Source organism: Galleria mellonella, unplaced genomic scaffold, assembly GCF_026898425.1.
Source record: "Galleria mellonella isolate WM207_F2 unplaced genomic scaffold, CSIRO_AGI_GalMel_v1 utg172, whole genome shotgun sequence".
NCBI lineage: Eukaryota > Metazoa > Arthropoda > Insecta > Lepidoptera > Pyralidae > Galleria > Galleria mellonella.
Window position 1 is genome coordinate 3,840,564 of NW_026442015.1, and position 12,757 is coordinate 3,853,320.

The window sequence follows — 12,757 nt, forward strand, 5'->3', positions numbered from 1 at the left end:
TGGAGATTGATGGTCAATTTTCGAGTGTTGGCAGTCACACTAATGGTAGAGGAATCAAATAACCAAAAAACTTTCAGTTTTCATAAGTTTTCCTTTCACTTCCTGTAATATGTAGGACTTTTTGCTCAAAAATTACAATTTATTTTTTAACCCTACAATGCATGATTTTTTTAAATCGTGTCAAAAAAATATATGTGGTTCTATAAAGTGTCTAGACATAATAAATGATAATAATAACAATTAAAATTCATTGATTTTGTGGATATTTATTTTTTCAATTCTGTTCCATATGTGGTACAGTATGCATTAACACTAATATTTGGCTTTTAATTAGGAACAATGAACATAATCATATATTTAGTTTTACATTAAGAATAGCTTTATTTATGAATGAAATTTATTAAAATAATTATTGTCTTTATTCAAACACAACTCAACACAACACTTTTCGCAAAATATATATGTATTTCCTTTACATTGTGGATACTTATAGCATTGTCTCTTCTCATTCCATATAGGAAGATGATCAAATTTATCAAATCTTACATCTCGAGGGGGAAGGATTACTCTTTCTTTCTTTTTCTCGATCATGTCATCTGTGGTGGAAGGCGATCTTACTCTTTTTCTTTGTAATGATGGACCACTCATACAAAGTCTTTTAGCGATTTCCAGTTTAAAATCTTTTTATTTAATCTGAGTTAGCTCATTCTTCTATTCTCCTACCCTTTTGTGCAGTAGCCAGCAATTTATGGTAACAATGTCTAGAAAATGTTAAAATAAACACAGATACCATCTTTTAGTATGCATTTTTATTTTATACTTTCCAAGAAAAAACTCCAAAACTGGCATAGTGAAAAAACTTCTACTTTGGTGTCATGACGTACTTGGCCCTGAAATGCTGGCTTGAGAATTTGTTGATTTTTTATTCTCATTTTCAGCGAAGGTAGTACCACAATTAGTAGAAGAAAATGATGCATACCTGGTAGGGTCAATATAATTTTAAGAGTCACTATCTTTATTCATTTATTGCAAGTTTTCTCTGATTCTCGCCATGTTATCATCATTTTCCGCGTCCAAAAAGCCTTGACCGTCTTCATTCCCTGACGATATACCCAACTACTGCTCAATCAACTCGTTAGATAATACCTTCTTCACCATAATCTGTAATAAAATCCAACCGAAACAAAATGTTAGAAGTGAACTAATGAATGATGTGCCATATCTGGTACTCTTAAATAAGTTGATATGTTAGAACATAAAACAGTAATATTTCAAAAAATAACTTACCTTCATTTAATATACACTATATCCAATGTAAATGTATTTTTTCCGCTTCCAAATATTTAAAAAGCAATTTTTTTAAGAATTTTCTATTTACGTAAACCACGAGTTTGCGTCGATCTTTGAAATTGTGTACGAAATACAATATCAATCGATAGCTAACACGTACTGGTGACAATTGCCATTACTAAACCGTTGCTAAATGTATAAAGATTATTCCGTTGGTCGACAAAAGACGCTAGGTGTCTTTAAACGAACAGTAGACTTAATTATTTTATTTGACCAGATATGGTACAGAATGCACTGTAGGTTTAACATTTACTTATGCGTTTGATGGTGCTGAAATTTGGCATATTTATGTAAGTTGGATGAGAATATTTATGAAATTATAAACTACGCATGATAAACCTGAGGTATTTAGGCTTGTTTGATTTATCTCAACTATAACTCTAATACTATGTGATTCCAAGTATTTAAGAGGAAACCTAAAGACTATAAGAATAATGAACTCCTCCAAAAAGTACAGTTTTAAATACATGTCGCCTGGTCCGTAAGTTCCTATCATTGAACTGACATTCCAAAAACACTTGGCTTTGGCCCGTGTCTAAAACTACCTCTAAATGAGAGATATAACAAACTAAATAAATATTTTTTTTTTATTTCGGACTTTTTGTCCATTAATATTTATTAGTAACAATGTTCTTAAAGCTAATGTTAGTAAATTTACACACGCACACACACATATAAAAGCTTGTTTTTAATAATACTTTTACACAGACTTGTTTATTTCAGCAAAGTTATATGCGGGTCACTTAATAGTAAATTTCATTTCCATTAAACACTCCATATTAGAAGAAATATAGTTTGAGGAGAATAGGACGCGAAGGCGTTGTTATATGCTCTTTTTTAAAAGGATTGAATGTTGTATTGATTCAGGAAAAACGCTGCTGTAAAAACATTTCACCATAGACGTAGTATAAAAGGCTTCACAGTAATCATGCGTAAAAGGGTATCTAAAAAAGTATACTGCAAATGAGCGATACTTGCGATGGTGAAATTTCTCACATTTTTTTTTCATAGTATAGTAGTTTTTATTCACACAGATTATTTAGTTTTGTAATTAAACTTCTTGAATAAAGCAACTGCTGAATTTTTTACTCGTTCTTCTTGGTTGAAATTGTTTTTCGAATGGGCGGTAATAAAAAAAAGTACAGTTCAAAGTGCTTAAATCTATATTTATTGTATTAAAAATATTTCTTTTTTTCATACTTTAAAAAGCTGGAGGTTCTCAATTCGTTTGTATTTTTTTAATTATCTTATATTTCTTTTTATCTAAAAAGGGTATGTTTACAGATTAGTCTCATAGAAATTTTATCAAAATTGGTTACAAATTGGCTTCATCTTTGAATCAAAATAACTAGTTTTGTCACAATCGAAGTCGATTTTTTTTGGATCACAATCTTTAATAGTTATCTGATAGATTTTTTAATACACACATATACATTATTCACACACACACACACACACATACACACACACACACACACACACACACACACACACACACACACACAGAGAGAGAGAGAGAGAGAGAGAGAGAGAGAGAGAGAGAGAGAGATAGTCTGTACTTTGTAAATAATTTTACCTAAGTTATAATTCTAATAAGTAAATTAGTAAGTGTTAAGTTTATTCTCGCAATTTATATCTCTTTATTGTTATCTGTGTATTGTAATACTAATTGGTTGCCTTATATTTATGTAGTCCATGGAGATGGTTCACCGCTAAAAAAACCCCATTTGCTGTGGCCCCACAGTTCCAAGGCACGTCTCTTAACATCTCTAAAAGCATTGGGATCCTTGGTGTCGACATCTCTAGTGACGTACAGTTCCGTGGCCACCTCGAAGATAAGGTGAAGCTGGCATCCAAAAAACTCGGTGTGCTCAATAGAGCGAAGCATTACTTCACGCCGGATCAGCGATTAATGCTTTACAAATCGCAAATCCGGCCCCATATGGAGTATTGCTGTCACTTATGGGCGGGAGCACCTAGATACCAGCTTGAACCCTTCGACTCAGTGCAACGACGAGCTATGAGAATTGTCGATGATCCCATGCTTGCAAGCGGTATCGAACCCTTAAGTCTTAGGAGAGATTTTGCCTCACTCTGCGTGTTCTACCGCTTATACAACGGATTGTGCTCAGAGGAATTATTCAATATGATGCCTACGGCCACTTTCTATCATCGTACGGCTCGCCATCGGCAGGGAGTTCACCCTCATACCTTACAGCCTAAATGGTCACGTACAACGCGGTTTCAGAGATGCTTTCTCCCACGAACACTCAGGTTATGGAATGAGCTCCCTGCCGAGGTTTTCCCGAGAGACTACAGCATGGGGTTCTTCAAAAGGGGGTAAAGAGGTTTCTTCAGGGTCGGCAACGCGCGCGTAATACCTCTGGTATTGCAGGCGTTCATAGGCTACGGTAACCGCTTACCATCAGGTGGGCCGTATGCTTGTTTGCCACCTCAGTGGTATAAAAAAAAAAAAAAAAGATGGGGCACTGTGACTTGTAACTCAAGTTATTACTTTTTACTACATTTTGTGAAGAGAAAATAAATAATTCATTCATTCATATTTTCATACTATTTTCTTTAGCAAAACAAAAAGTTAACGCAGTTAATCTATTTGTATTTACGTAATCCTTCAATCCATCGTCTGAAGTATCGACCCCATTACATTGTGACCTGCTCATTATTTTCATTGACGTGTCTGAAGACGTAAATTGGGGAACGCTTTCAGAAAATATATAGTTACAAATAAAAATTCGTTCGTGCTCAACAATTACTATAAAATTGCTTTTTCAGTTTATGTAATAATATTACGCGCATTAGAATTACGTACTTACTAATACTTAAAATACTTTTAACTAAATTTAAAATGATAACTTTAATTTGACAACATTCTTTTTTATTTAATTCTTAATTTTTTGTTTCTCTTGATCTATCTTTTTGTATGTTACATTTTTTTTTAATCTTATTTTCGAATGATGTAGTTGAGTTAATCAAATAATTTTTAAGACTTTTTTTTGGTTCCCTTGAATAGCGTATATCATTTCCCCTTTTTACCAAATCATCTTGATTTATAGTTTAGAGTATATTTATATACGTTATTTTCAACTAGATTTATTTGTCTTCACACCAGATCTCTTTTGGTGTACGCATATACAATCAAGTTGAATGACACATTAATCTCATGCAAAACGTTCACTGAAGAATGAGAACAAATTAAAATAAAATAGAAGAGGCAGATATACAAATTTAGCAAGTGAAAAACAAAGTAACTGCAAACAATGCGCTAGTACAATTATCCTTTGAAAGCAACTATTTCATAGGTTGTTCCCCGACAGCTGCATTTTACAGCTCATAATAAAATACCACTAAACTCCTTTGGCGCAAGTAAAATACAATATAAGTTTATTACAATATACGGCTCTCACATAACGATTCTCTCTGAGCCTGAAACTTGTTGATGCTATTGGCTCATTGCCAGATTATTCTTGATAGGATCTGCTTTAACGAGTAATTCTGATTTTAATTTTGCATGTCTCCTGAACATGGTAGACCCTTTAAGGTCACTCGGTTTATTACTTTGTTTTTATTCTTGAACGTTGCAGCGCCATCAAGTCTGTTTACTGTTACTAGTCTAGCCATTCCAATCGAAGAAGTGTCCTACATGCTTACTTCGCTTATTGTAAATAGTTGGACTTTACTTTTAACTATTATGATATTAATCTCAGAGTTTATGACATTTATTTGTTTAGAAATTTTATAAGCATCTAAGTATGTATTGTCAGAAATATATATTTTTGTCTGTACGAGTATATTATGAAGAAAAGCTAAGCTATTTGAGCTCTTAGAGAGAGGGAGTAATGGTGAATATATTAATTGTATAGACAATGACGCTATAAATACTATTAATTTTGCAGGCATTCAGAGGTCACTGAAGCTCCTTCTTATCAATTCGGTGTTTGCTTTATTGTCTTGTAAATTATTAAGTCCCAAACTAAAACCTTTGAATTAGAAATATCATAAAGTATAAATACCTATATCTATACAAATCATTGAAATATTTTAATGGTAAAATTGGAATTGGGTTAATGAAAAATAGATTCTCTAAGAAAGGTATGTATATTCAAAGTTTTTTTGATGAGTCAAAATGGTATGGTAACCCCACCTGCGCTAGCGGGATACGCTGGCCGAGCACCAGTGAAGGGTGATAGATGAGAATGAAAACAGGCCAGTTAGCCCATCATGATGAATTCATCAGGAATTAACCATAATAGTTTCCAGGGAGAACCGCGAAGAGGTCGACTTGGTTGGGTATATTGCTAGCAATGGGATTCTCAGTCTCCATTACTAACAATCCCTTTCCCTCTATATTCAAGGTTATTAAAGTACACTTAGTACTTTTAATTTTAGCACATGTCTTCATGTAGTAAAAATAATAGTAAATGAATGAGTTCAAATTTTTTTTTGTTTTTATTCGTATAAAAGAAAGAAAAGAAAAAAATAATTGAGAATTTCTCAAGTATAAATTCATAATCAAAGTCTTCTTTAAAGGAGCAAGTTTAGAAACATTACCTATATGATTTTTTTATGCGTGGAAGGACTGAAAGGATTTCTTAAGTGCAAATCCACTAAACGAAGTCTACGGTATAGTAGCTAGTTTAAAATACATAGATGACAATGTAGTGTTCGTGATGTTGGCCTATAATCGACCTTATATGTTTCGGAAGGTATGGAACGTAATGTATTTCCCCTCAGTCTTTTTATGGGCCTATTGAGAGGCATATTGCAAGGAAGCGCGCTTGTAAATTCCTATGACGTTGGCAACGATACAAGTAAAGAAATTGGGTTTGATACTTACGATAATAGATATTTGATATACTTTTTACTGGCTTTGGATTATTTTAATGGGGTTTGTAATTACGTAGAAAGACAAGTTGAACTTTTATAAAATTCTTTGCAATTGTCAATTTTTGATATCTTTTTCAGGCCATAATAATTTTCTCAGTGTAATATTATAATAGCGATTAGTTACAGCGTAGAGTTAATCCATCCATTCATTAACTCTTAACTTCAGCTTAGTGTAATAGCTCATTAACTTCTCACTGCTGGAAATTGGTTTATTAGCCTATTAATACTACACCACTAGAGTTTTGCCTTGGTTCAAGGTTATATTTTGCAATTTCTTCCTCTAGGACTTGTGTATTATATGTGTAATGCACGGAGCATTCTGTTTAGCTCATCAGATAGTAAGGAGATAAGTATCGTAGTTTATAGATAATCATACTTGCTGTGCCAAGGACATTGCGTGCGAATTACCTTTTTCTCTTTCCCTTTAAACAACGTCATGTAACATATGTTTGTATCTATAATAAGCTTACTACTGTAATCTTTTGGAGGAAACCATAAAGACTATCTATATATATATCTTTATGTTGTTGTGTCTTGGGACAGCGAGAATTAGTAATTCTATTGTAATGCTCAGTTGGAAGAATCGTTTATTTCCGTGGTTAAGCTTCAACTGTGGCAACATAATGCGGAGCTTAATCTGATCTAAAACATGAACCCCCTTACTCATAAAAACGTCAAACATGTTATAAATCTTTTTTATCTATTGAAGTGTTTTGTCTTTTTCTTTTATGCCAAATTCTCAATTTGAAAGAAAGTGAAAAACACTTCAATAATTAAAATAGGTTTTTAAGAATAAGGCGGTTACTCGAATCAGTAACTATAAGAGGCAACATCTTATTTTTTTTTATACAACTCAGAATGGCAAATAAGCTAACGGCCCACCTGAAGAAAAGTGATAACCGTCGCCTATAGACATGAAAGTACTATAGACATAACAGAGTATACTGTTTCGCCCATGACACCCCCCATGCGATGCCATTCCGGAGAACTCAGATGTTATTCTAAGTTCAAATAATGGAAATATTGTTTTTAGTATTGGCCTATACTGAATATAATAAATAAACTTTAGGCATTGTTTTATAAGCGACTTTCAAAAGACAGACTTTATAAATTTATCTAAAGAGATAAAGTCGCGAATTTTGGATCGATTTTGATAATTCTTTTTTTATAGTCGAAAATGAATAAATAAATTTCTGATGATTAAAGTTAACGATTTTCATTGCGAAGCTACTTACTTAAATTCGTATTTTAAATTCAGCTATTTTTCAATGTATGGAAGTATACAGGTGCGTTTTTCTTTGGCTGAACAAATTACGTGATTACATTTCTCTTTTATTATTAAAAGGTGTGTAAGTACACATTATATGTTACTCGTAACTATAAAACTAATCGGATACTTACCGAACATTTACATGTATTTAGTCGAAAACATTTTAACACTTCTGTTTACTTAAATATGGACTGAGAGAGAAGCTATATTACTAAATAGCTTCTATTCCAACTTAGTACTTCAAGTTTGCCTTGTTTTGTATCATATATTTTTGTAGAAGTTCACAATAAAAAATTGTACTGGTACTTGTTATAATTATACATGCGAATGTGAATTTGTTCGTTAATTTGTTATTTCTTAGTGAAGCTAAATTAAATAATCACTTAAAATACTATATTCAAATCTGTATATAATATATAATCTGTATATAATGAATTAGTTGCACCGACAAAAGAAAACCCTTAAATGAAAAAAATACATACATACATACATACATATCTGTCACACCTGTCTCCCATTAGGGTAGGCAGAAACAATGGAACGCCAAATGTTTCGATTCAAACAAACCTCTTTCGCTTCTTCCACATTCATCAATCTTTTCATGCACGCTCGCCGGTTACGGGTACTTTTAATGAAAAAAAAAATTGTCTGTAATATTATATATTTATTGCCTGAATATCTGAATGTGACAGAAAGTGACCTCTGACTATCCCTCATCTAATGGTATCTGTTATTTATTTAGAATATAATATCAAATGAAGGCGAATATAATGAACACATACAATGCAGTTTATTTATATTTCTTTTTATTGTTATTTTTAATGAGGAGTTTCGCGACTGACTCTTGGCCACAACAGAATATCAGTGTTTTGCTCTTTTAAGGGTAAAGCAATAAACTGAGTTGTGACCATTTTGTGTTACTATGGCACACGCATGAAGGGAAATAAAGGAGATTGTTAGTTTATATATTTTGTTTATTGTTTTTTTTTATTTGTGCTTTTTTATTTTCATTCTTTTATCTCTTTTGCTGTGTATTATGTGTATGTTTTTTTTTTATTGTAATTTGTGTGCTGTAAGTAATGTAAATAAATTATCAATCTATCTATCTATAATCAAAATACATAATTTACTAAGAGTGTATTCAAATGGAATCATAAACCAGCTTTGTAGTTGACGCATTGAGCTCGAAATTTCGAGCAAGTTACAATCTATACTGTACAAGTTCCCTCTGCAACGGTCGTATTCGAGTCATAACTTATTACAATGAACTGGACTAGAAACATCGCAGAGACTTACAGTCTTAACAATGTTGCATTATTTACTCGTATTGCGTTTTTGTGTTAAAAATGCATTGAAAAGAGAAAATTGACAAGTATTTTAACGAATTCTGAAAAAGTATATAAACATTTTAAACAAATAAATCAGAAATATGCGCTGAAATTAAAGGTATTTTTTATTTTTATTTTTGTAACTGTATATGTATTATATGTATATATATTTAAATGTATTTATAGATATAATTAATTATATATCAATAAGTTAAAATCTACATTCATATATTCACATTAATATAAGTATTGTATCTCTATATGTTTAAAAAAACTGTTAAAGCGGTTCCCTGGGGATTTGTATCCCGAGAGATAGTTTCCTTTGACTAGACTGTCATCATAGATCATGATTCGGGCAAAGTAAGGAGTTAGAAGCGTACCTGGATTCTGCTATGGCGGGAACCGATGCTGCAGGAACCGATTAACGGGTCACCACACAACACGCGCGGCGGAATTAGTGTATATACACCTTGAATATCACACCACCGACATACACCTTGATAATTTGATAGGTTATATTAAGCTTTAGTGATTTAATTATTATGAAACGTAATTATGTGCAAGCGGCGTTTCTCAGACACGAGCGGGAAAACGAACAGAACCGCCATCTTTTTTGCCAGCAGCGGCGCGGGTGTACTCGGCTCCATTCGGCCCTAGATTGTGAAGTATGTCTGTCCTTATCTATTACACGAGAGGTGAATTCAAACTAATTGTGGCGCAAACAAAAACGAAAGAGTATCGTGCCTTCAACCAAACTACTTGTATTAATAATTGCTCTTCTCCACGCAAAAGTTACCTGGAAGAGATCGCTCTTAGCGATAAAGCCGCCCATTACTTTTTCAGTGTACTCTTTTCTTATAATTAATTGTATTCATAATAAGTTAATTTTTGTAATCATTCAGAGGAATCAACAAAAAATCTTTATTTATCTATAATTTTAGATTTTATCTGCGACTTCGTCCACAGGATCGGGATATGTTTAATGACCTGGATAAAAATTGCCTTATGTCCTTCTTCATGACATATAAAATGGCTTAACCAATCGTTAAGCCATTAAAACACCAAGAGATAACAAACGAAAACAAAGATAAATTTATTTGCAAACGTGTGTATTAGGTACAAAGACATACTGGTTATTCATTGATGGATTTGACATAACATGTTTTGCTAACATTAGCGTGCAAAATGTTCTTCTAACGACAGTGGCAGTTTTAAGTGCCTTACAAAATATATTAAAGTTTTGTATAAATTACATACAAACGAAATCATTTTAATATTACTATTAAAAGAGAACAATATTAATAAAAGCATAAAGTCGAATAAAATCAAGTAAAATTATAATGTCGGTAGCAAATGTCAAATAAAAGCATATTAAAATTTGTCACTTAAAAATTCGTCTATACTATAATAACATTTGTCAATCAGTAGTCAAACTAACACATTTACAATATTGGTAAGGAGAATAGTATGTTTATTTATAGAATAACTTTATAATTAGGACCTTTTCCCTCGATTAGTTTTAGCTGTATATTCAGAACTGGCCTATTGCCACTCATTACAAACCACATTTGTTTGTCACGTTACCTTCTGAAGGGTTTGAGACTTTAATGGAATGCCCCAGAAATAGCTTCACATAAGTCGTCCAAACCCCTCATAATCTCCATATCGTGAAAACGATTTGTCATACCTGCCTGAGTTCAATTACAACAACGTCAAAGCTCTGCCAGTCTGTAGACCATATTTTAGCGAAATTAACCGGGAATGAAATCTTATTAAGTAAGACTTGCTGTGGATAGGCAGGTAGCGATTACTCTAATATTTCTATGTAATTGATTTATCGACTAAATATGCGACCTGTTGAAGAAAGGCTAAAATAAAAGTACCTGTATTCGGCTAGCGTGTATGAAAAGATTAATGAATGTGGGAAAAGCGAAAGAGGTTTGTTTGAATCGAAGCATTTGGCATTCCATTGTTTTTGCCTACTCAATGGGAATCAAGCGTATGTATGGTTAGTTGATAAGAATTATTTTGTTTACTTCCGCTGTAATTGGTATGCATGTGACTGCTAAGATTTGAGGTTTGACTACCATTAGTAGAGGCTGAGACTTTATTACATTCCATAGTAATCAATTAATAATTATTTGTTAATCATATCAGGCAATCTTTAAATCTAGGTTGCACGCGTATCAATGATAGTGGAATTAAATTCAATAATTCTAATTAATCGACCAGTGATATGTAAAATAAATAGTACCTTATTTAATAAAATATATTCATTGCAATTTAATCATATGGTGGTTAGCTGATTTGCCTAGATTTCGTTGAAATATGAAATATAATTTAGTCTCAAATACGTATTATTTAGGTAAATTTAATGTACTAGATTTTTCAAGATTAACTTGATTTTTCTATGTACTGTTAGAATTGCTAGACTTATCAGTCAAATTTGTATTTATTATTGTGGTAATGGTAAATTTTATTTTTAAATTTGACGTACGTAAACCTGGATTACGCGATTTTAAAATCTCGATTCGATTATTTGAACAACTCGAAATTCTCGACTCACTCTCCCCATACCGTTATCAAGTTAATGTGCATATTCAGATGTGTCGCGCGTAATCAACGTATAACTAGAAGCTAGGAGCTCACAGAAATGCGTGAGCAATTATAACATGATTTACGCGAATTCGACTTACGCGGTAATCGTTCAGCGCTACTTATCATGTAAGTTAAAGATATTTCTGCGCTTAATGACAGCAGTAGACATGCTTTTTTGTGAGGTTCAGTTTTCAACCAAAAAATTATTTATTTATTCAAAACTTTTCTAAAAATCTTTTCCCGTAGTGACATCTATAAATTATTAAGAGATTTCCAAGAAGAAGGGAAAATTCTTTGTACTTTTTGTATGCAGAGAGTATCATACCCGATATCTTCGTCAATCCACAACGGATTAGTATATTTTTCTCCATTCTATTATCTTTATTATCGCATTGGTCATACATTAATTTTAAATTTACATTACGGTTATTTACAACTTCATTAATTTCATTTTTTTTTTTTTATATATATATATATATATATATATATATATATATATATATATATATATATATATATATATATATATTTGTCATGGAAAATCGAAACAATATACTTGCAAATATCGCTTCATGTTATAAATTCAATATTTTGTAACGCTTTCATCGCTGCATCATTAAATTTGTTTCAAAATAAAAATGTTGAGATATTTATTTTGTCTTCAATTCGGTGATGTTTCTTTTGAGGGACAAAGTCTCCTGTTTAATTTTCGCTAAAGATTAAAAAAATGTATTCATTATTTTGATTTAAAATTAAAAGGAAAACGATACAATGGAACCGGAATATAAATACCTTTTGTACGTAAATTAAAAGTACTTAATACCTACGGGTATACCTCAGATTGACCCAAAGCCCATTGGTCCGGTTGCCACTTTAGAAAATTAATCGTCGTTTATGCTACGCTTTCACAAGATTATAACTTTTTCAAAGCTATTTACGTCACAATCGATCGAAGGTTCTTTTTTGTTTTCAAAAGATAATGATTCTTCATTCCCGGATTACTTATTTTGTTTGAAATAGATTTTTTTTCGAAGTCGATATTCAGTTTTTTCTTTATATCATTATACTTATTAAGGAACCTATTACCTACCTAATGTTGTACAATTAAATTACTTCATTTAAAACATTTTTCCCGTTTTATGCTGGAGGAACACCAGTGAGGGGTGATAGGTGAGAACGAAAAGGCAGGTCAGTTAACCTATAGTGATGAATACACCCGGAATTCAGCACGATGGTTTCCAGGGGGCCAGTATGGGTGTTCTAAGAAGGACGCTGCTGCCCATCCCTTGCCCTTCCATAGTCGCCT